Below are 24,666 nucleotides of genomic sequence, written 5' to 3'. Positions count from 1 at the left end.
AATCAATGGGCTGAAAATCAGATTAGTAAAGATGACTCTCATAGGGAAGCACTAATTTTCACATGGCCTAACGCTATATCCAGCATTAAGCTTTGTTTATCAGCCTTTAATAGCATCAGATGTTTTTACAGCTGCAACACCAGTCCTCAGAACGCGCTAGCCCTGGAGTTCTTTTGCAGCTTGAAATGCCTTTGCCACTTACAGCTCCTAAAAGCCTGTTTGTGCATGAGACCATAGAATAACATGGAGAGGTGTTTTTAAGCTAAAAAGACAAAAAATTCTGATAAAAGCAGCTGTGAAAAAAAGTTTATTGCACAGCTCCGGGGGTCTTCCGTCTTCGGGGGTCTTCTCGCCGGACTCCTCCGCTATCTTCTGCTAGCTCTTTTGCTAGCGGAGGAGCCCGGCTTTCTTCGCCGCCACCCCTTTTTTTCCGACTTCGGGGGTCTTGTCCCCCTCTTCGGTTCTTCTTGCCAGGCCACCGCGCCTTCTTCTAGCTCTTTTACAGGCGGTGGCCCAGTCTTCTGCCGCCGTCTTCTGTGAGGGCATGTTGAGGGCACGTGGCCTGGTACGGCTCAGGAGGGGGGGCTGCTCGCTCGTCCCCCCCTTTCCTGGCCGGCCGGGTAGCGTGCTCGGACAAGGGTCTGATGTTGACCTGGGGGGGACCCCCACGCCGATTTTTTCGGTGTTGGGTTTCCCCTTTAAGTCCATACCAGGTAACGGGGTCAGCGACGCCTCCTTCGCTGGCCCCGGCTACCTGGACACGCGCTCAAAATGAGCGGATTTTACTCCGGGCGGGAAAAGTCTGTTCATTTCAAAAGTACGGCAGACTGGCACACACGGCTGGATTGTCCGCCGAAATGTGAGTCCGACGGAAAGATTGGAGTGCAAAACTACTTTCTAAGTCCGCCGTACTTTTGGATAAAAAAACGGGGGGATTGTCCGGCGGACTTTTCCACCGGATTGTTTGATCGTGTGTATGCGGCATTAGGCTTATAAAAGCATGCATGGCCAGACATCTACAGCACTGGTCTTATTTAGGGTAAAACATTATAGTTGGCTGAAATGAACATGGCAGATTGCTATTTGTTCTGATATTGGTAAGCCACTAGGTGCACTCAAGCGGGGCTCATAGGCATGTAAATGACCAATGGCAATCTCAATTCATGACCTTTCAGATTCACAGAAAAATGGACAACGGTTAACAATCGGGCGCCCTTTGTGCCACTGTTGGAAAAATTCAATATCCTCAAGAAAAATATTGATCAGAACCTAAAGGATCAGGAAAAATATACCACATCCCCATATGTAACACTTTTAATAATATCCACCATGTTACAGAAAGAATGCAAAACACTACCCAAGGTCATTTCTGAATACATTTAACAAGCAACTATATGTTTAGGAGATTTATAAAAGAACAGTAATAATTATTGTTTATTCTTGGCGGTGAATAGCATGACATTTAATAAGATTAAACAGCACAATGGTTCTATGCGAAAAGCTGTAATTCCTGAGATAGCTCATTTCCTCTTTTGTAGGAAACCTGGACAAGATCAAAAGAGGGTTTAATGATTTTTCTTCACAATTTTTTTTTTTAACCAAATTATGTTTGGCCAGAAAGTTCATTTAAAATACTAACGTGAAATGTTAATTAACCTGCGTTATTGTGATCGGACTAAATGGATTAAAACCATCACTGAAGTAAAAGACACATCCAAAATCATTTTCACATGGAAACAAAAGGACAGCACCTGCGCTTGCTGATACTTTATGAATACACAACACAAAGGAACTGTCTTCCCTTATTCTAGCAGATGACAGTGGATGCTATAAGAAAGGTCAGGATGTGATTATTTTATTTATTTTTTTGGGCTACAATATTAACCATCATAGTCACAGTTTTACTGTTTAAAGGCTGGCTATTATTGCTGAATTTTAAAATATCACTGTATGCACAAATAAAGATTGATTTAGTTTTGCTGCTTCTCTTGAAGCAAGCATGGAATCTCGTTTGTTACACTTTTCTAGTGTATTCTATGGGTCAAAGACAAAAAAAAAAATGAACCAACTGGAACCACACACACTGGGACTGATTTACTAAAAGAGTAAAGGCCACTTACCTCAAAGTAGTGAGTGCACAGCTTGTATAACATTGTAAATTTGCTGTCCCCACAAAATAACTCAACACACAGCCATTAATGTCTAAACCGCTGGCAAGAAAAGTGAGTACACCCCTAAGTGAAAATGTCCAAATTGGGCCCAAAGTGTCAATATTTTGTTTGGCCACCATTATTGTCCAGCACTGTCTTAATCCTCTTGGGCATGGAGCTCACCAGAGCTTCACAGGTTACCACTGGAGTCCTCTTCCACTCCTCCATTACGACATCACGGAGTGGTGTGGGCCCAATTTGTACATTTTCACTTAGGGGTGTACTCACTTTTGTTGCCAGTGGTTTAGACATGTTATATATATATAATATATTTTATATAATATATTCTTTTGCACAGTGTTTGCACATTTTATATTGACTTTATTTGCACAGATATGTCAATTTAGGATGACTTCACCATATATTTAATGCACTTTTATTGTGTCCCCTATGTGGTTTATTAACCGCTTCCCGACCGCCTCACGCAGATATACTGTGGCAGAAGGGCATGTACAGGCAGATTAACATACCTGTACGTTGCCCTTTAAGAGGTGGCTTGCGGGCGCGCAAGCTCGTCGGGAGCTCCGTGACTGTGGCTCCCACAGTCCCGGTGTCCAGGGAGATACCGGCGATCGTCTCACGGTGAGGAAGAACAGGGAGATGCTAATGTAAAAAAGCATCTCCCTGTTCTCCCTAGTGACAGTGTCACTGATCAGCTCTCCCTGTAATTGGGAGTGCTGATCGGTGACATATCACACACAGCCCCTCGCCCCCACAGTTAGAATCACTCCCTAGGACACACTTAACCTCTACAGCAACACCTGGTGGTTAACTCCTTCAGTGACATTTTTACAGTAATCGATGCAATTTTTTAGCATTGGTCGCTGTATTAATGCCAATGGTCCCAAAATATATCAAAATGTGTCCGCTATGATGTTGCAGTCACAATAAAAATTGCTGCCATTACTTGTAAAAAAAAAATCAATAAAAATGCCATAATACTTTCCCCTATTTTGTAGATGCTATAACTTTTGTGCAAACCAATCAATAAACACTTATTGCAATATTTTTTACCAAAAATATGTAGAAGAATACGTATCGGCCTAAACTGAACTGTTTTTTTAAATATTTTTGGGGGATATTTATTATAGCAAAAAATAAAAAATAATGCTTTTTTTTCAAAATTGACGTTATTTTTTTGTTTATAGCGCAAAAAATAAAAACCGCAGAGATGATCAAATACCACCAAAAGAAAGCTCTATTTGTGGGGAAAGAAAGGACATCAATTTTGTTTGGGAGCCACGTCGCACGATCACGCAATTGTCAGTTAAAGTGACACAGTGTGGAATCGCAAAAAGTGCTCTGGTCAGGAAGGGAGCAAATTCTTCCGGGGCTGAAGTGGTTAACTTATACCCAGCGCAAGGATACTGATACTATGTCAATGGTATATCTGGTTGATGTATGGGCTGCTTCCATACACTGAGGAAATCCTACGATGACCTCAGGATGTAAGAATAATAGTTAGACCTGAAGACTGGAGTGTTCCACCGAAATATTGAAATAAAAAATAGGTTTTATTTCATGTGATACTAGAGAGCAAAGAATTTTGTGGGCCATGTTTGGCCCCTTCACTGGATCTACATTACAATATGATGCAAAATACAAAAAATATATAAAAACATTAAAATAATAGTAACATTGCAAAAGATACACAATCGTGTATTTTATACAAATCTAAAATATGTCTCAATCATCATGATATCAGTTGAAATTGCGTAGAAAATTCTTATCAATACTGTATAGTTTTATATGACTTGTGAATATGAAAAGAAATACAAAACATATCCTATGCTTTTATTCCTAAGCTGTCAATTTTAACACATAAACATATTTGTCTTCAATAGATCGTTGGAGTCCTAGGGCCACACGTGAAATGCAGAGGTTAACATGTCTGACCTTTTTCTGAAAATGCTAATTTGCTGGCTGTTATGTTGACTTCAGTAGGTTCTAAGTCACAGAACTACAATAAACATGCACACCTGGAAAAGTCAGACAAAACTCAGAAGTCTTTATTTACATATTAATGTCACATGTCTTGGACAGTGACTCAAAGTAGTCAGTCCTGACAACCTGTATGTTTCACTTCCCATTGTAGCGCTATACCCTAGAGGCCTGCTGGATTTTTTGGTCCCCCTATTTCTGCACTGCCAGGCACATTTTACTACTTCCACACAGAGTCAGTAACCAGTCCATGGGATTTTTTTTTGTTTTATTGAGGGAAATTAACTTGGATAAGTATGAGGGATTATGGGATGCCCAACTTGAACTTGGTAGAACAACTTGAGGGAAAACTTCCTTCTCTATGTACACAATGATGGATCTTGGACTATTCTCCCTCCGGAATAGAGTCAGTCTCTAATGGATCAATATCAGAGTTCCTCTTTAAGGAGCTCTATGTCCCCTTTGTGAAAATCACAAAGTTCCAAACTCAAACCCTCTCCTCTGCGATAACGTACAGCTGCTTGGTCACGCTCATACCCGTTTCATCACTGTGGGCCCCCGGGCGCCAGATGAAGACGTAGTGACGAAACGCGTATGGGCGTGACCAAGCAGCTGTACGTCATCGCAGAGGAGAGGGTTTGAGTGTTTGCCCGAGACCCGCCGTGGACGCTGAGACCGTATATGATCTTTTGTTCTCAGGACTGCGGTGAGACAAACCTGAACGTACTGCGAGTGACACTAATGATGATAATGATTTTACAATTTTAAATTGTGTACGTATGTTTTTATTAGCGCATGAGAAGTTTATAAAATAAAAAATGGTTTGCACTATGGAATATGTTTTTCATCTTTTCCTACATGTGAATCCTTGCTGAGTGGAGTACTGTTAAACCAAAGATATAGTTTTAAGGAAATTAAGGAACCTTTAACTATTCATCCAACCGTATGGGTATTGGTTTAATTGAGAAGCATTGCTATAAGGAATCCGAGGAACCAATAATTTTTGTGATGTGCCTGTAACCCTTTGAACTCTGGTAAGTGTTTTACCATAAGGGGTGTCACCGATCGTGAAGCTGCTTTGCACTGGTGTCTCTGGCTTGGAGATGGACTTTCTTTTTTCTCACCTTGTGAACACTGAAGTGGATAGTTTATAATCACGTGTTTGGGCTTCAAAAAACTTTTTGGTGGATTCCTTGAAAATTACGAACTGTCGTCTCTTTTATATATATATTTTTTATATATATATTTTTTATATGTATTTGTTTTGAAATTTATTGAATATTTAGCGCTGTCAATATAGTATATTTTATATGATGAAGGGTTAACGAATGATTTATACTATATATTTATATGACTGCGTTGCTTAAACTGACAATTGCGCGGTCGTGCGACGTGGCTCCCCAAAAAAATTGACGTCCTTTTTTTCCCACAAATAGAGCTTTCTTTTGGTGGTATTTGATCGCCCCTGCGGTTTTTATTTTTTGCGCTATAAACAAAAAATAGAGCGACAATTTGGAAAAAAACGCATTATTTTTTACTTTTTGTTATAATAAATATCCCCCAAAAATATATAAAAAAACATTTTTTTCCCTCAGTTTAGGCCGATACGTATTCTTCTACATATTTTTGGTAAAAAATTTGCAATAAGAGATTATTGATTGGTTTGTGCAAAAGTTATAGTGTTTACAAAATAGGGGATAGTTTTATGGCATTTTTATTAATAATTTTTTTTTTACTAGTAATGGCGGCGATCAGCAATTTTTATTGTGACTGCGACATTATGGTGGACACATCGGACATTTTTGACACATTTTTGGGACCATTGTCATTTATACAGCAATCACTGCTATATAAATGCAGTGATTCCTGTGTAAATTACACTGGCAGTTAAGGGGTTAACCAGTGGGTGGCAGTGTAGGGGTTAAGTGTTCCTAGGGGTGTGTTACTAACTTTTGGGGGCTGGGCTTTCATTTAGTGAACACTGATCTCTGTTACAATCACATGGAGCAGAGATCGGCATCACTAGTTGCTAGGCAGAACGGTGAGAGGCTGTTTACAATGGCATCTCTCCGTTCAGCCGTCCAATGAGACGATCGCGGGTATGCCGACGGCGATCGAGTCCACGGGACCCGCGATCGGACTCACGGAGTGGCGCGCTCGCGATGGCAGGGCGGCATTAGAGATTGGACGTACCTGGTCGGGAACCGTTAAAGCAAATAACATGTATAACTGATATAACACAACAGCTACACCATCAACACTTGTTACAAACATCACATTTAGAATACTAGCAATTTTATAGATTGTGTGTGGTCTTACAATGTATTTGTTTTGCATTTTATTTAATTGGCTAAAATGTACTAGAGAAAAATCACAAGAAGGCGTTTTACTACAAGAATTAGAATACCACAGTTGTCACAGCAATTTAAAAGAAGCTAGCAGCAGGACAATTTTAAATAACAAGGCTATCCCTAAATTTACTAGAGGCAAAGCACATAGTCTGGGGCTTTAAGCCTCGTACACATGATCTGATTTTCTGCAGACAAAGCCTCGGACTTTTATCCGAAGGGCGTTGGCCAAAAACTTGTCTGGCATACAAACAGCACACAATTGTCTGCCAAAAAACACGAACGTAGTGACGTACTAGATGCACTATGAGCCAATGGCAGGGCGGCATTAGAGACTGGACGTACCTGTACGCCAATATGCCTGCCCGTGCCATTCTGCCGACGTACACCGGCGTGCGCTGGTCGGGAAACGGTTAAACCTTTCATAATTTTTGGTAAAACATCTGCTTGTATAAAGTGAATTTTTATTCAGGTTATTGAATGTAACTGAACTGTCTCCCTTTATATTGGAAAGTGATGTGCAAAGTATTACCAATATATACATTTCTGTATAATAATAATAATAATACTTTGATTAACCCCCCTAGCTGTAATCCCTTGTCTGGCTCGGGGTAGGAATATACTGATAGGAGCGGTAACCCCGAGCCAGACTCGGGATGGCTTCGCTGGATGCAGGGGAGGACACAGGGAGAGTTACTCACCTTGTCCCCTGGATCCAGCGATGTCCGCCGCGCTGTGTGATCGAGTCGTCCTGCGCTCAATTCACAGTGCCGAATGCCGCCGAGCTCTGTTCCCTGTGACGTTACGGCGTACGGGAGCGGAGAACGGCGGCAAATTCAAAAAAGTAAAAACACACACAGCACTGTAATCTTACAGATTACAGTGCTGTATTAAAAAATACACACTCCCTTTGTCCCTAGTGGTCTGTGCAGTGCCCTGCATGCACTTTTATATTATAAATACTGTTTTTTACTGCCTGGAATTTGGAGATTGTCCATAGCAACCAGAACGTGTCAATTTTTCTGTGTTTTTGGATTTGATTACATTATTGAATAATTTTTATTATTCTTTATTATATTATAAACTTTATCATACCCGGGATGTCTGCTAGACTCTGGTTTGAACAGATTTAAGAGCGTTATTCCTAAGAATTACAGGACTACAAAATAAAAGCCAGATTTCCGTGCAAAATAATTGTACTGCTTTCAGCACCTAATTCCAGACTGAATCATACCGCCAGGGAGGTTAAAGCTATGTCCTATCACCTTCAGGGAATTAACAAAAAAAGGATTTTGTCTTTCAAATGATTGGATGATTGAAGTGACCACAACTTCAAAACCTTTTATTCTTTGAATTTACAAAAGCACCTTGGATTACAAGCATAAATCATTCCAGAAGAATGCTTGTAATCCAAAACACTCGTATATCAAAGTGAGTTTCCCCATAGGAATCACTGGAAACTCAGATAATTTGTTCCAGTGTCACTGCTAGTGTATGCAGTACCACATGTGGCCAGAGGTGGGAATATCAAGGACACTCGGAAGCACTCATATATGCTCAGAGACACTCAGGGACACTTGGAGACGCTCAGAGACACTCGGGAGGGGAGTGTTTCTGAGTGTTTCCGAGTGTATCCGAGTGGCTCCGAGTTTCTCAGAGCATCACCAGCGCCCCCTCACCTCTGGCCACATGCGGTACTGCATACCTCAGAGGCTTGAATCCTGCTCATCTTGCGAGACAACGCTCGCAAATAAAGTCAGGATTTTTTTTTAAAACAGCTCGTATTGCAAAACGCTCGTAAACCGCATTACTCACAATCCAAGGTTTTATTGTATATAGAACAACCTTGAGATATCACTGTAATGTCTAAACTAGTACCCAGATCAAATGCATTATGTCTCGATACTAGTTTAGACATTTCAGAGGTGTCCCAAGGTCATCTGTTGCTGTCCTATGTACTCCATATGGCACTAAATACATGCAGTATGTCAAACTCTAAATCGTAGCTGGCCATAGGCGGTTCTAATCAACTTGGGTACAACCCACCTGTCTGATCAAATTCCTAGACCAAAGCTATTGGCTACTAGCCTGAATGTAGTCCCGTCGTAACGAAATAACATCATCACGTTCTGAACGATCGGATTTTCCGACAACTTTGTCCGACCGTGTGTATGTAACACCAGTTTCGGACACAATCCGTCGGACAAAATCCGACGGATTTTGTTGTCGGAATGTCCGACCATGTGTACAAGGGCTTAGTGGTATTTTGTTAGTGACAGATTCCCTTTAAATCAACTGGTAACCATTTAGAGCTTAGTCAATGGGACACCAAATTAAAAAAAAGTGCCGTATTGAATTGGCAATAACCAGAATCCATCTTCCATTAATGTGACTACAAGTAAACATTGCAGTTTCAGCTGGACCAAACAGTGATGTTTATGGGCACCAGCATTGATGTCTATGGGCACCTTCCGCTTTCCAATCTTGATTTAAATCGATGATCTGCCATTTACTATTATTTTCTTTTGAGACAAGCCGGTCCTGGAGCTACCTGGCAGTGTTTCTCTCATGCGTCCACTGGCATAGACATGTATATGCAGACATTCATAGTGTGCGTTTTTAAAATAAGATCTTCAGCACTTAGACTGTGCCCGAATACCTGATCATTGTATAATATATAGACAAAAATGGATGCAATCTATATCTTTGGCGTTGTTTTTTGCAGTCATTATTAAAAAAAACTTTACGTCTCCCCAAGCCAAGAGTTGAATGATATTTTATACCCTAAACATATGTAATCAAGGATGCAAGGATTTCAAACAAAGTGTTGCCTAATCTCTAATATGAGTTTATATCTATAGAATATACAATATATATAAAATGTGTCCATGTGTGCACACTGTGTGGCAGGTGCTGAAGCCCGGTTGTGGCACATTTACAGAGTGACTGAGTGGGCAATCACAAATATTGCTGCAGATTTGTATTGTGAAAGAATAATCATTTCAGCAATGTCTGTAAAAAGAATTGTATCTACAATAGGAAGAGAAACGGTTTGTGTAAAGCATTTTTATAATAACGCACTTGAGAAAAATATATACTTTTCCCAAGAAGTGCTCTTCTTTAAAAGACTTTCGGTTTACTATTAAATTATATTAAATAAGCTGTACGGAACTTCTCTTAAAGAGAATGTCATGATAAATGTAGTAGGCTATTTATAAAGACTTGAAGAGTTGTGTGCACCAATCTTTGCTGATCTTTTGATCTTTTAAAGCTTTTTTTCCATGTTATTTATAGAAGCATGCTCATTGTTTTTTTCTTTACTAGGGGGATTCATCAAGTTGCTCCTTTTCCAGACCACCATTTGATAACCATTGTTCAAACATTTTTATCCATTTTATTGAAATACACTTATTTATCATGAGACATATAGTATACTGATTTTGAGAACAAGTTAGCAGGGTTAGTACACCATGATTGTGCAAATATAATTACCTGTAATACATCCTTTTGTTTTTCTTCTACGTTTGACAGGATTGATCCTGTTGATCAAGGTTGCTTTTTCATTTCAAAATATGTGTCCTCCCAGTTATAGTTTGTGCGTTTAGAAGCTCTTTTTAAAATCAATTTACTGAGCTGCCCAGAGCTAGTTCTTGAGGTACTCTATTCCACATTTTCACAGCTCTTACTCTGAAGAAGGCTTTCTGTATGTGGATGTTAAACCTCATTTTCTCCACACATAAATAGTGCCCTCTTGTCATCTATATGGCCTGAAAGTGAACAACTTAACACTAAGTTCATATGGCCCACCTATGTATGAATACATGGCGTTCATATCCCTCCCTAATTGCCTCTTCTTAAAGTGGAAGTAAACCCATCGATTTAAACAGTTAAAGCGGAGGTCCACCCTAAAGTGGACCTCCGCTCATCGGAACCCTCCCCCCCTCCGACGCCACAATTGGCACCTTTCAGGGGGGAGGGGGGTGCAGATACCTGTACAGTACAGGTATTCTGCACCCACTTCCGGGATAGCTCTCTGCGGAAAGGGGCGTAGATCACGCCCCTTTCCGCAAGTGCCCGCCCCTTTCCGCAAGTGCCCCGCTGCCTGCTGGGAAACACACAGATCCCAGAGGCAGCGGGGACCGTCCTTATTGGGCAGTGCGATTCGCGCATGCGCAGTAGGGAACCGGGAAATGAAGCCGAAAGGCTCCATTTCCTGATTCCCATACCCAAGATGGCGGCGGCAGAACCTTACAGATGATCTAGAGATCGGCTTCGGGTGCCGACATCGCGGGCGCGCTGGACAGGTAAGTGTCACTATTTTAAAAGTCAGCAGCTGCAGTATTTGTAGCTGCTGGCTTTTAAAAAAAAAAAAAAAACGCGGAGTCCCGGTGGACTCCCGCTTTAAAAAAAAAAGGCATGCCGGGAATGCTAACTGCACATTGGCTGTGCTCTCAGCCAAACTATCAAACCATCGAATGGCTGGTGTCATAACGAATCACATGTGTAGCACCATAGCAGTTGAATATTAAACAGAGGCAAAGATGGCAGCTTCCTTGGCTGAAAACGATAGGGAAGTTTACTTCCACTTTAAGAGAGAATAAATTCAGTTCAGCTAATATTTCCCGATAGCTGAGCCCATTCATGCCTCTTATCAGTTTGTTTGCTTTTCTCTGCAATTACTCTAGTTCTCCTACAGTATATCCTTTTTGCAAACTAATGCCCAAAATGTAACTGCATATTCCAGATGAGGTCTTGCTAATGATTTGTACAGGGCGAAATTATATCTCTCTTTCTCTCAAGAGGCTATACCTCTTTTAATACAAAAAATAATTTTGCTAATTGTAGAAACTGCAACTTGACATTGCATGCAATTATTAACTACCACAAAATCCAGATTCCTCTCCACTATTGACTCCCCCAGCTGTTCCCTCCTAGAATGTATGAAGCATGTATGTTTTTAGCCCCCCAAGGGTATAAGTTTACATTTATCAGCATTAAACCTTGCTTGCTAACTAGTTGCCAAATTGAGGTCAGCTGGTAACTTGGAACTATCCTATAAGGTCATTATTCCACTATATAGATTGGTGCCATCTGCTAACACTGAAATTGTATGTTTAATAAGAGATTCATGAAACAATTAGCTGCCAGGATCACCTTGACTGAATTGTTTGTTGTGTCCCTGCTGTATGAGTTTCAGCATGTAATGGGCCAGGTATAAGGTTGTAATTAACCTGAGGGTATGTAGGGAGTTCAATGTTAGATTAAAGCTTAAAAAAGAGGGGCGCACCTCACTAGCCACCCAAATTTACTATATAAAGCAAATTACCCCCCAATGCTAGTTAATTTACCAAACTTAATATCTAAGTGGTCAACCCTGCCAATATCCTGGCTAACTAAATTGATGGCTATTAAGATTAGGCTATTATGACTCTGCTGCCAAAAATCCTCTACTTATGTCCGGTCTCCTCCTATTTCTGTATTCTACAGCATAAGGTTACCCAGGGGCGTACCAACAGTGGGGCGGGGGGTGCGGTCCGCCCCAGGTGACACACATTGGGGGGGTGTCAGTGGCGTATCTAATGGGGGTGCAGTCCACACCCGGGTTGGGTGACACTGACACCACTTACAGAGGGTGGGGAGAGCCCTGGCAGCTCTCTATGGCCGTTTTTTTTTCCAGCCAGATCACCCCCGTGCTTCGGCAGCAATGGTCTGGTCTTACTCTTTGCTTTCCTCCTTGCTCCTCCCACTACTGCTGCACTCCCGAACCAAGCCTGCACAGTTTTCCAGACCTTGCTAGCTGCTGCCCTGGTGTACTTGAAGCTGAGCCAGCTGCCCTCCCTGCCAGTGTCCTCCGAGGTGAGCTTGTGATAAGGGGGTGTGGGTTGGCATGGTGGTCGCTGCCCTCAGTTGCTGTGGGGTGTTTGTTTCTGCCTCCCTGACCTGGTCTAATAAGGGGGAAGGGGGGAGGCTGCTATGTCCACCACTGACTAATGTGCTAACTCACTGCTTTTAGTTTAAAGGGTGATTCAGTGATTGGAGTGCAATCATTTTCAATAAAATTTTACCTGAGTGTCATTTTTTGATTGGACTTTTTACTTGCATGCTGTTCCATATTTTGCTTGTTGTTTTTCCAATGCGGCTTTAGAAATGCCTTCTGGATTCCTGTGCAACTCCATGCGGTGCAATTTTCAACTCATTCATTTAACTGGGATGAAATCACATTGAATCGCACACACTAGTTTTTCAAAAGCGTACTGCACCAAATTGCATGATACTATGGTACCATGAAATCTGGAGCAGGCAAAAGCACTGCCATTGTGATCTGTGTTAAAGGTGTCCTTAGAAAAATATATGTACACCTGCAGGAGATCACGTATGCAGTGTGGGAAACGCATACAGAACATGGATTTCCTGCACCACCTTCTGGTATAAATGAGCTCTTAAAGTGGTACTAAAGGTTTGTTGTTCAGAGTGACCCTGAACCTCATCTTCTGGGGTCCCTCAGTGGCTCTCGTGGCTCCTCCCCGAATTAGATAACTCCCTAGGACAGTGATGGCGAACCTTGGCACCCCAGATGTTTTGGAACTACATTTCCCATGATGCTCAACTATATTGCAGAGTGCCAGAGCATCATGGGAAATGTAGTTCCAAAACATCTGGGGTGCCAAGGTTTGCCATCACTGCCCTAGGAGAAGCGCTCTCACGTGGGGGTTATTTTACTGACTCACTCTTGATTCATTCATTTGGTGTCCACATACGCCAAGTTTATGACTTGTCCCCACTCCCCAGCATCCACATCATTGGATTTGATTGACAGCAGCGGGAGACAATGGCTGTGCTGCTATCAATCTATCCAATCAAAGCCAGACTCCGTGGAGAGGAGGACAGCGCGTCCCCGCCGAGGAGATGAAGGGGCTCGGGTAAGTAAACGGGGGATTGGGGGTCCGGTGACTGACAGGTGTGTTGTTTTTTTTTTCACCTTAATGCATAGGATGCATTAAGGTGAAAAACCGCAAAGGTTTAAAACCCCTTTAAATATTTAAAATCAGATATCACTCATACATTTTAACAGTATTTATTTTAGTAGTTCCAATGCGCCCATAATTTTATTTTATTTCTGTTCTACAGATGCATAATAGGCTGTAAATGTAATTATTTTTTTTTTTTTTGCAGCAAGGCAGAGCAGGAGTAAAATAAGCCCATTTGTTAATAACCCCAAGCAATGATGTCAGTGGATGTTATAATTACCCCCACAGCATTGGTGTCAATGGGGGCTATGCAATGTAAGACCCCTTTCGCACTGAAAGAGCCACTTCTGCGTCTCCAATGTGAAAGTCCTGAGGGCTTTCACACTGGAACGGTGCGCTGGCAGGGCAGTCCTGCTAGCAGCATCTTTGGAGTGATGTATACACCACTCCTGCCCATTAAAATCAATGGGGAAGCGTTGTAGCAGCGTTTTGCAGTGGTTTTAACCCTTTCTCGGCTGCTAGTGGGGGGTAAAAGCACCCTGCTAGTGGCCGAAAAGCGCCGCTAAAAATAGCGGCATTTTACTGCCGACGCACCCTCCACCCCAGTGTGAAAGGGGCCTAAAGGGGTCCAGAGGTGTGGGGGCTGTGTAATGTATAGGGGGTCTTCCTACATTTTACCAGCAGTTATGGATGCAGTGCTGTAGATTTCTTAGGTTGCATATTTTTTTCTGCATTTTCTGAAAATGCACCAAAAGTTTGCATCTTTGGCGCATTTTCAGAAAACAGGAAAATATATATTTTTTGGGGGGATGACACCATGTTTTACTGCACCAGGTGACACCAGCCCTAGTAATGCCACTGGCAGCAGCACAGGCCACAGAGCGTGGAGGCGCTACACATGACGTAATTTTATGTCAATGTGCGGTGTGCCGACTGCCCACCTGGGGGGGGGGGGGGGTGCCAGATATAGGATCCGCCCCGGGTGCCAAATAGTCTAGGTACGCCCCTGAGGTTACCCAAGTTATTTGGGGATCCACTGAACCTAACATCTCAAGGCAGATTTTATTGCTTTCCAAACAGGCTGAAGGCCTAGGCATTCTGCACTTCTCCAAATATTGCAAGGCATCTCATTTGGCACTTCTGCTCAAGTTTCACGCCACCAAGGAAGTCCCACTTTGGGTTGGATTAGAAGCCTTGCATGCTGAACCATATTCTATAGATAACCTTTGGATCACCTCATGTGAGCAAAGCCTTTCTCTCAACCCCATTATCCAGCAATCCTTACATATCTGGGACAGAGTTAAACACAAGGCTAACCTTTTTCTACCTCACCAGCTCCTTCGCTCCTTTCTCAATAATCTGACTTTTTATGCAGCAGTAGCCTCTCCACCCATGTTCCATTACTGGATGCATCTGTAGCTGATTCGACTGCACTGTCTTGCGACATCTAAGGGTCTTAAGTTCTTTCCCTCTTTACAAGCCCAATATAAGCTCCTAAACTCCAAGATTTTTAGATATCTCCAATAAACGATTTCTACATGACTAAATATTTAAGCAATATGGAGCTGGGCATATTGTCCACATATGAACAACTATGTACACATGCAAAGGGAGTCATATCTACACTCTACACAACATTGTTAGCTACCCTACAACCACCCCTCCCACCTATGTGGACTATTGACTTGGACCTGGACCTCACAACCGAAAATTGTTTGGACATTTGGCAAACAACCCATGGGGTCTCTCCAAATATTGCAGCCCTGGAAACATCTTATAAGGTTTTATTGAGATGGTACTTAGTGTCATACAGGATAGTGAAGTGTGTCCCGGCTACTGGTTTGCCTATTTCTGGGGGTGTGAAGAGCACAGTACATATTTACACATATAACAAATATTTGAAAATCCCATATGAGTATAACGGTGGTGTCATATACATATGATTTTTTATATAAAATATACGTGAATATCCTAAATATCCTTATATCATAACTAAAAATAAAAGCAAACTGAAAAAATGATGAACTTGTTTCTGTTGTATCAGTATATGATACCTGAAAAAATTTCTTAATAAATCAAGTAATATAAAAAATACACAAATCAAAACCAATGTAAAAAAGCTAAACCAATATATAAGTCCAAATCTGTGATAAAGAACTATCCACAATAAATGTCCATAATTCAAAAAATCCCAATGTGACTTGTGCAGAATCCAGGTGATGACACTTTATCACAATTTCTGTGCAGAGAAATAAGGTGACTTTTCCGTGCTCCCCCTATGTCTTATGCATTCACCAGAAAATCCTACCTGTGCAGGCTTAAAGAGCATGTAGTCAGATATGCCTCTGGTCCTGGTGCACCAGACACAAGTTCATAATTTTGTCAGTTCGCTTTTACTTGTAGTTATGCTATAAGGAGATTTGGGATATTCATTTATATTTTATATAAAAAAATCATTTGTATATGACACCACAGATATAATAATACACGATTTTCGAATATTTGTTGTAAGCAGCGCCAAATTCCCTTCCTTTTATAATTAACTAATTGGACTTCACTTGTGATGTTTTTTTTCAGGGAGGCTGAATCTTAGCACACACCTAAGTGTGGAATTCTAGTTACGTATATTTACACATATGATGGACTTGTCCTGTAGCACAGTCTTATTGGATGGAAATCTTTGCTATACTATTTGATAAGTACATCCCACCTGATCCATGGATATCACTATTAAATTACCTAAAATTACCCCCTGAGTTGACCAGGAACCAGTGTTGCCTCCTCTTTTCCATCATGACCACTCTAAGGGAGACAATAACCAGAGTTTGGAAGATGCTGACTCTTTGTGTGACAACAACAAAATATCGAGTCACCCAGGTGATGATACATTTCAGGATAAGGTGCACAGGTACACCAACATTTGGCAATCCTGGGTCAACAAGTACTTACCTCCAGATTTTGACACTGCCCTTTTGGACACTAAAAAAATTCATTAATGTGTCACCAGTTTGAGCTCTTGGGACTGCTGCAGATGCAGACCCTGGAACCAATCCCCTCCTTCTTCTTCTCTTTTTTCTCTACCTTCTTTGATTACTGGATGTTTACTCTATACCTACTCAACACTGCCTGGTCCCTGGTCTATAGCTTGGGTGGACCATCTAAGTGTTCATTTTGCTTTCTCTAACAAAAAGTGAATACAATTATGTGAACAATCACTCTCTGTTGCACCAATGTTCCCCTCTTGGAGTAGGGCTAGTGCTCTGTTCTGTACCGTCAACAGTGTTTTCTTTTGTCTTTCTCACTGCATGGAGAATTTTACTATCTACACAACCTGTTTAATAGTTTGTGATGGCTTTTATATTGCCTAATACTTGAGGTAATTGTAGCCATATTAGTGCAATTGTGACAGAGAAAATTTAGTACTGTCCGTGATACTTTTTTTATTTGCACAAACATACAATTTTTCAGGACACGCTTTCGGGGTGTGTTCCCTGCTTCAAGGTCCAAGCAGTCCATACTGCTTGGACCTTGAAGAAGGGGACATACCCCAAAAGCTTGTCCTTAAAAATTGTATGTTAGTGCAAATAAAAAAGTATCACGGACAGTACTCCATTTTTTATATTGCCTAATAAAATTTTGAATTCGAAAACTTAAAAAAAAGGAAAGCATTTGGATTTTTGGGGTTTTGGGCTTATGGAGGTCTGCTATGCTAGGGGAGAGAATTCTAGGTTGATTGAAAAGGTATTTTTACTAAGCTAGAGAGAAAATGGCAGCTCAGAAAATAGCAGAGCAGAAAGATCCACTGATAAGGTGTTTTGCTGTGCTACATTTAACCAACTATAATATCTCACACATTTTAATGATGATAATAGGCCCAGTTATCCATCACATTTGTTCTAAATAATAATAATAAAAAAAAACCTAGTAAAAAAACTGAAATATTGTTGGCATGGCAACAGTTCCACTTTATTTTAATCACAGTGACAGTGGAATTAAAGAAAACAATAGTTATTACATCCTACAGTGAATCCTACAATTACACTGTGAATGCATTTTGCATACTGTATATGTAATTAACATACAACCCTATCTGTACACGGAACAAAAAATGAAGTGGCATGAAAAAAAACAAAAAACAGCAATGTTTTTCTCTTAAAACTGATATGTGCACAAACAGAAAAAAAAAATCTCTCTCGGGTGCCTTTACTCTTTGCTATTCCGTATTCTATAACAGCTCATTTATACTGTGCTCTACATTTATGTCAATAGGTGCTTTCTGTGGCCAGCCTGGTCAGTAACGCTTATTAAGCAACTTATAAAAGTACATTACATCTATTGTTTATAGGTTCAAATGAAGGAGAGGACTGCATTCAGTGTGGATAATGTTTAAATGCCATAGCTAACATTTTTACATTTCAGTTTATTTTTTGAGCTGCAGCTGCTTTAACCTAGTCAGCTGCCCCTTTACAACTTCTCAGCACTTATCCCTCCCTCCTAGCTTCCTTTGTAATGGAAATGCAACACAGAATAAGAGGATCCTGGTGTACAATCTTTCACCTCTCAGCATGTACGGTGTGCAGCCCACAGCTGTCATGGCAATGACAAGCTTGGTACAGCCAGATAATTGGGTACTTGAAGGAGATTCATAAGGCAATATGTTACTGAGGACAATGTTATAACCCGAGGCAGAGGGAAAAAAGTGTATCAGAATGGATTTGGAAATTTGTGGATGGTAAACTGTAATTCAGTTACATGTGCTATACCATGTGTGTTACATTTAAACATAATATCAAAATGAATATATATATCTAGAACATGGGGCTTTCACATTCATAATAGTAGCCAATTATTTTCTTTTTGTATAAGTATAGTCCTGCAAACTTTGGAGCTGTACACTCAGAGCAACAAGTAGTAGTTGATACAAACGTACAAGTGCATCATGTGTAAGTTGTCATCTTTTTTTCTTTAATTACCGTACTTATTTAGTGCACTAAGTGGGATATCATCCTTCTGCACAGTCTGTCACTACGAAATTTAACTGATTCCTTGGAGAGTTTTGTGTTTTCATTTTTCTAGTTTGGAAAGAAAAATAAGAGTAGAGAGATTTCTACTTTCTCTTCTTAGAGAGAAGTGACAATATGAAGGAAGACATTATGGAAAAAGACACATCAATCAATATATACTGTGTGCCAGAGTCCTTAATAAATTGGTTTTCAATGCAGCACCTTGTGATACATCAACTTCTGTCTTCTTGCTACTGCCATCTTTTCCTGATTTGCTGTAAATATTTAGCCATAGGGCATTCTGCAGGCTAGATAAAGCTGACATTGTGTTCAAGTAATGAATGAAAAATTGTAATTATCCTGTGCTATAGCTAATGTTCTCAGCTTAGGAAATGATAGTAAACTTTACCTAAAATATAGTGGTCCAGTGTTATAAATACCATTGTCGTGCAGATGCGGATGGCAAAGTCAAGTCTATGTCCAGGCGAAAATTTGGGCCAGTCTGCAACTCCATATGCAATGGTAATAATTGTGGTGGACTTTGGATAACTATATGTGCATGAGCATGCTGCTAATGGCTGTTAATGGCCACAGCTGTAAATAGACATCCATGAAATCCTCACATAGTTACAAAGTAGGGTTGATTTACTAAAACTGGAGTGATGTGAAATCTGGTGTAGCTGTGCATGGTAGCCAAGCAGCTTCTTACTTTGGCTTGTTCAATTAAGCTTTGACAAAAAAAAAACCTGGAAGCCAATTTGTTTCTATGCAGAGCTACATGAAATTTGTCACTCTCCAGTTTTAAGGTTGGATATATGTTTATTAACCATTTTTTAAAGAAAAGCAGTTGGGGGTACAGAATAAAGAAAAAACGGCAGTGTAAATGGTAGTGGTTGAAAGCCACCACCACACTTATGGGACATAGAATTGATTTATGGAATGCAGATATCATAGTGTAGTAGTTGCAGTCAATATCTCAAGCATTTAATTTTATCTAAGCAGTTGGGTATACAAAGTTAAACATAAACCTGAGGTGTGGTAGTAGGGGTTAAGGTAGGAAAGAGAAGGGGGGGAAAGTGAAGTGGGGGGTATAGACATACATTCAGTGCGACTGTAGCTGTTTTACACAACATGGATGGGCTTGGGTTATTAGGAGGCTGTTCACCAGTGTGAGGTCATCAAGATATCTGGACCATCTACACCGGTGTTGTTTCGGCCGTTAATTCTAGGGGGCTGTTCAGCTCATCCTCTAGTGATTCTATCCGATGTAGAATATTGCACCCAGACATACCATATTTTCTTGTGTTTATCCCAGTCGTCTCCCTCTCTGGCATGCATCTTCTCGATTAAAATAATCTCATTGAGAATGGCGATCCACCTATGGAGGGGGGTTACCTCAGATTTCCAGTATTTTGTGATCAGCTGTTGGGCTGCCGATAGAAAAAACCTAAGGAGATTGGTTTTCTGGGATTTGGTTGATCCTGGTAGTATCAACAGTAGGGCTATTTTAGAGGTGAGGGCCATGGAGACATCATACATTTCATTCTAAATCGCAAATATACCTTTCCAGAAGGGCTCAACTTGAGCGCATTCCCACCCGACAAGACAATATGTTCCTTGTTCTCTGTGACAGCGCCAACAGATATCAGAAGCACTGGGAAACATCCTGCGAACCGAGACTGGATCCCTGTACCACCTGGAGAGTAGCTTATAGTTTTTCTACTGCGTGAAGGTGGAGATTGAGGATTTGTGGGGGAATGTGAAAGAGGCCTGCCATTCCCCTAGAGAAATGTCCGTGTCCAAATCTCTGGACCATTTTTGTGTGAAGCTGGGGGGGGGGGGGGACGTTGTGCATGTGGGAGAGGATTTCCTTGTGAATTATAAAGAGGGTGTGTCTGGGAACCTGGGAGAGACCAAACACTTCCTCAAACGTTGTTAGGGTCCTATGTATGTGACCTGATAAATGCAAGTTCGAGCAGAAGGTTTTGAGGGTATTGAGGGATATAATGGATAGCCAATTGGTTGAGGAGGATTGATTTTCATGCTGTGGTGTGAATCAGCCTGTTGTCGTGTGGAAAAATGAGCGTGCTGTTGGCCAGTCTGTCCTATCGCAGCCTCCTATTCGGCCAGAGGCTTCATAGTCAGGGAGTGTCGGGTTATTGAAAAGTGATGTGAGAGGGCTGGGATTGGTGGACAAAGCATAGGCGGAATGTCGGCGGTACCACAGTGACAACACTGCTGTGATCAATGGGGAAAGCATGGGCATGGAGCGGTGTTTAAGGTGGTATCCTCAGACCAGAGCCTGTAAGTCTATGTTTTGTTCTATGATTGTTGTTGGTTTGGTAAATGGGAGTGGGAACCAGTCCAGAAGTCTGGAGATTACGGCAGAGTCATGATATATTTCAAAGTTAGGGAGGCCGTGACTACCTGTGTCTTTGTGGGAGCATAGGACTTTGTGTTTTAATCTGCGGGAGTAGTGGTGCCATATGAATTTAATTGCAAGGGACCGTAATGTGCGTCAGAAGGAAGTTGGAAGCGTAATAGGGAGGGCCTGGAACAGGTACAATAGTTTGGGGTGGATATCCATCTTAAGTACGTTTATACGTCCGAGCCATGGTAGTTTGAGGTGGTGCCACGAGTCTAGGGATTCTAGCCAGTAAAGGGCTGAAATTTGGGGGATAGATGTCTTTAAGTGAAAGAGCATGGGTGTATAGGGATACATTTAGGGCTTCTGTTTTAGTCATGTTCAAATTAAAATTACTGTGGGAGCCGAATCGAGCTAGTTCATGGAGAAAAGAGGGGATGTTGATGTGCGGCTCTGTTACGTAAAGTAATAGGTCATCGGCATAGAGGGAAAGCTTATAGTGGGCTGAAGGTGTGTGGATACCATGTATGGATTCGTTACTACGTATTGCCTGGGCTAAGTGTTCTATGGTGACGGCGAAGAGGAGGGGGGACAGTGGGCAGTCTTGTCTGGTTCCGCTTTTAATCGGGAATGGCGCTGAGTGTTCACCATTCACCGTAACTTTCGCTGATGGGTTGAAATAGAAGGACATTATTTACGCTGAGTCTGGGTCCTAATCCTATCTGCTGAAGTGTTAGTTTGAGAAAGGGCCAGCTGACCCTGTCAAATGCTTTTTCCGTGTCACATGCTAATAGGCATGCGGGGATGTGTTTACGTTGTGCGTAGGTGATCATATGGAGGGTCTTCGTGGTGTTATCTCTGGCCTCACGGCCCAGGACAAAGCCCACCTGGTAACTATGTATTAAGTTGGATAGTATGAAGCCAAGACGATTCGTGATTATTTTGGAGAACAGTTTGAGGTCAAACGTTAAGTAGGAAGATGGGTCTGTAATTACCACAATTAGCTTGGTGCTTTCCTGATTTGGGGAAGACCACTATTTGGACCTGTGATATATGGGAGGATATGGGGTGGGAGTTATCCACTTTCTCAAAGGCTTGTGCCATGAACGGGGCTAGTTGCTGGGCAAATGTCTTATAAAAGCGTGGTGTATAGCCATATGGTCCGGTCCATATGTCAACATGTCAGCGTCCTCTGCTCTGGGAGGTGTGTGCGGCGTCCAGGTGGAGGGTAGATTGTATAGTGAAAAGTAATAGCTCCGGAATTCAGAGACTATTTCCGAATTCTTATTTAATTTACATTTAGGGTGTGCATGTATGTGTGGGATGGCCTGTCTACATTGTCTGGTATGGAGGGTTTGTGCCAGATGTTTGCCACAGTTATTAGGCTGGGCATAATGTAAGTGTCTTCCCTTGTCACGGGCCACTAAAGAGCGTTCCGCTATGAGGCAAAGTAGGTCCCGCTACACATTAGATAGTTCTACCAGTGTTTTTGGGTCGAGAGTGCATTTGTGAGTTGCTTCAAGTGAGGAAATTAGGGAAAACAGACGCTTAATGTGTGCAGTGCGGACCTTTCTTTACCGAGAGCCATGCTGTATAAATATTCCTCTCAGAGCACACTTTAGTGTTTCCCACATGTTCATGTTTGAGGTCTCGTCTGTGGCATGGGTGTGTGTAAAGTCCTTAATCGCCTCATGGCACTCTCCAGTTTTAGTAAATCAACCCCAGTTAGACTGGAAGTTCAACAAATATGAAAAAAAAAAATAGAATAAATAGATAGAAAACAAAATAACACACCATATATACAATATATATATATATATATATATATACAGTATCTCACAAAAGTGAGTACACCCCTCACATTTTTGTAAGTATTTTATTATTTCTTTTCAAGTGACAACACTGAAGAAATTACACTTTTCTACAATGTAAAGTAATGTACAGCCATTAATGTCTAAACTGCTGGCAACAAAAGTGAGTACACACCTAAGTAAAATGTTCAAATTGGGCACAAAGTGTCAATATTTTGGGTGGCCACCAATATTTCACAACACTGCCTTAACACTCTTGGGCATGGAGTTCACCAGAGCTTCACAGGTTGCCACTGGAGTCCTCTTCCATTCCTCCAGGATGATATCACGGAGCTGGTGGATGTTAGAAACCTTGCGCTCCTCCACCTTCCATTTGAGGATGTCCCACAGATGCTCAATAGGGTTTAGGTCTGGGGACATGCTTGGCCAGTCCATCACCTTTACCCTCAGCTTCTTTAGCAAGGCATTGGTGGTCTTGGAGGTGTGTTTGGGGTCTTTATCTTATTGGAATACTGCCCTGCAGCCCAGTCTCCAAAGGGAGAGGATCATACTTGACTTTAGTATGTCACAGTACATGTTGGCATTCATGGTTCCATCAATGAACTGTAGCTCCCCAGTGCCGACAGCACTCATGCCGCCCCAGACCATGACACCATGCTTGACTGTAGGCAAGACACACTTGTCTTTGTTAAGAAGTGGAAAATTCGTGGCTATTTTGATACCAAACCAAGGTCAGGTAGACCAAGAAAGATTGCAGCCACAATTGGCAGAAGAATTGCCCAGGATACAAAGAAAAACCCACAGATAACCTCAGGAGAAATACTGGTTGCTCTCCAAAAAGGAGCACAATTAAATAAAACTTGAACAAAAAAAGCTGCATGGTTAAGCTGCCAGAAGGAAGCCTTTACTGCCACAAAAAAGCCCAATGAGACATGTCAGGGTGTTGTTGGACATATTGTAACCAGGCTTTTTTGAGGAACTTGTGCATTAAAGGCTTCTTTCTGGCAACTTGACCATGCAGCTCTTTTTTGTTCAAGTATCATCGTATTGTGTGCCTTAAAAACAACCACATTATCTTTTTCCAGAGCAGCCTGTATTTCTCCTGAGGTTACCTGTGGGTTTTTCTTTGTATCCCAAACAATTCCTGTGGCAGTTGTGGCTGAAATCTTTCTTGATCTACCGGACCTTGGCTTGGTATCAAGAGATCCCCAAATTTTCCACGTTTGTTAAATGATTGAACAGTACTGACTGGCATATTTAAGACTTTGGATATCTTTTTATGCTTTTCCATCTTTATAAAGTTTAATTACCTTGTTACACAGGTCTTTTGATTGTTATTTTCTGCTCCCCATGGTTTAGTATCTAGCCAGCTTAGTACATCCATGTGAGAGCTAACAAACTCATTGACTATTTATACATAGACACTAATTGCGATTTAAAAAGCCACAAATGTGGGAAAATAACTTTTAATAGGCATTTTATTCTGTGTGCCACCTTCTGTGTCTGTACCAAGGCCACACATTCCAGAGTATGTAAACTTTTCATCAGGGCTATTTGGGTGATTTCTGTTATCATTATGGTTTTAAAAGGAGCCAAAAATCTATGTAATAATAAATGGCTTCATGTGATCACTATCCTTGAATAAAAGACAGTTTTTTGGCATGATTAGTCATAATTTCAATATGAAATTTCTGCCAGGCTATGCTAACTTTTGAGCACAACTGTATGTTCAAACTGAGCATCAGAATGCTTAAGAAAGGGGATTTAAGTGACTTTGAACTTGCCATGGTTGTTGGTGCCAGACGGACTGATCTGAGTATTTCAAAAACTGCTGATCTCCTGGCATTTTCACACATAATCATCTCTAGGGTTTACAGAGAATAGCAGAAAAAGAGAAAAAATCCAGTGAGCGACAGTTGTGTGGATAAAAATGCCATGTTGATGTCAGAGGAGAATGGGCAGAGTGGTTTGAGATGATAGAAAGGCAACATTAACACAAATAACCACTCAACACAACCAA

This window comes from Lithobates pipiens, unplaced genomic scaffold (genome assembly GCF_037356315.1).
Source record: "Lithobates pipiens isolate NorthernLeopardFrog02 unplaced genomic scaffold, aLitPip1_a1.2 Scaffold_18, whole genome shotgun sequence".
In the NCBI taxonomy this organism is placed as follows: domain Eukaryota; kingdom Metazoa; phylum Chordata; class Amphibia; order Anura; family Ranidae; genus Lithobates; species Lithobates pipiens.
This window is presented reverse-complemented; position numbering follows the sequence as displayed.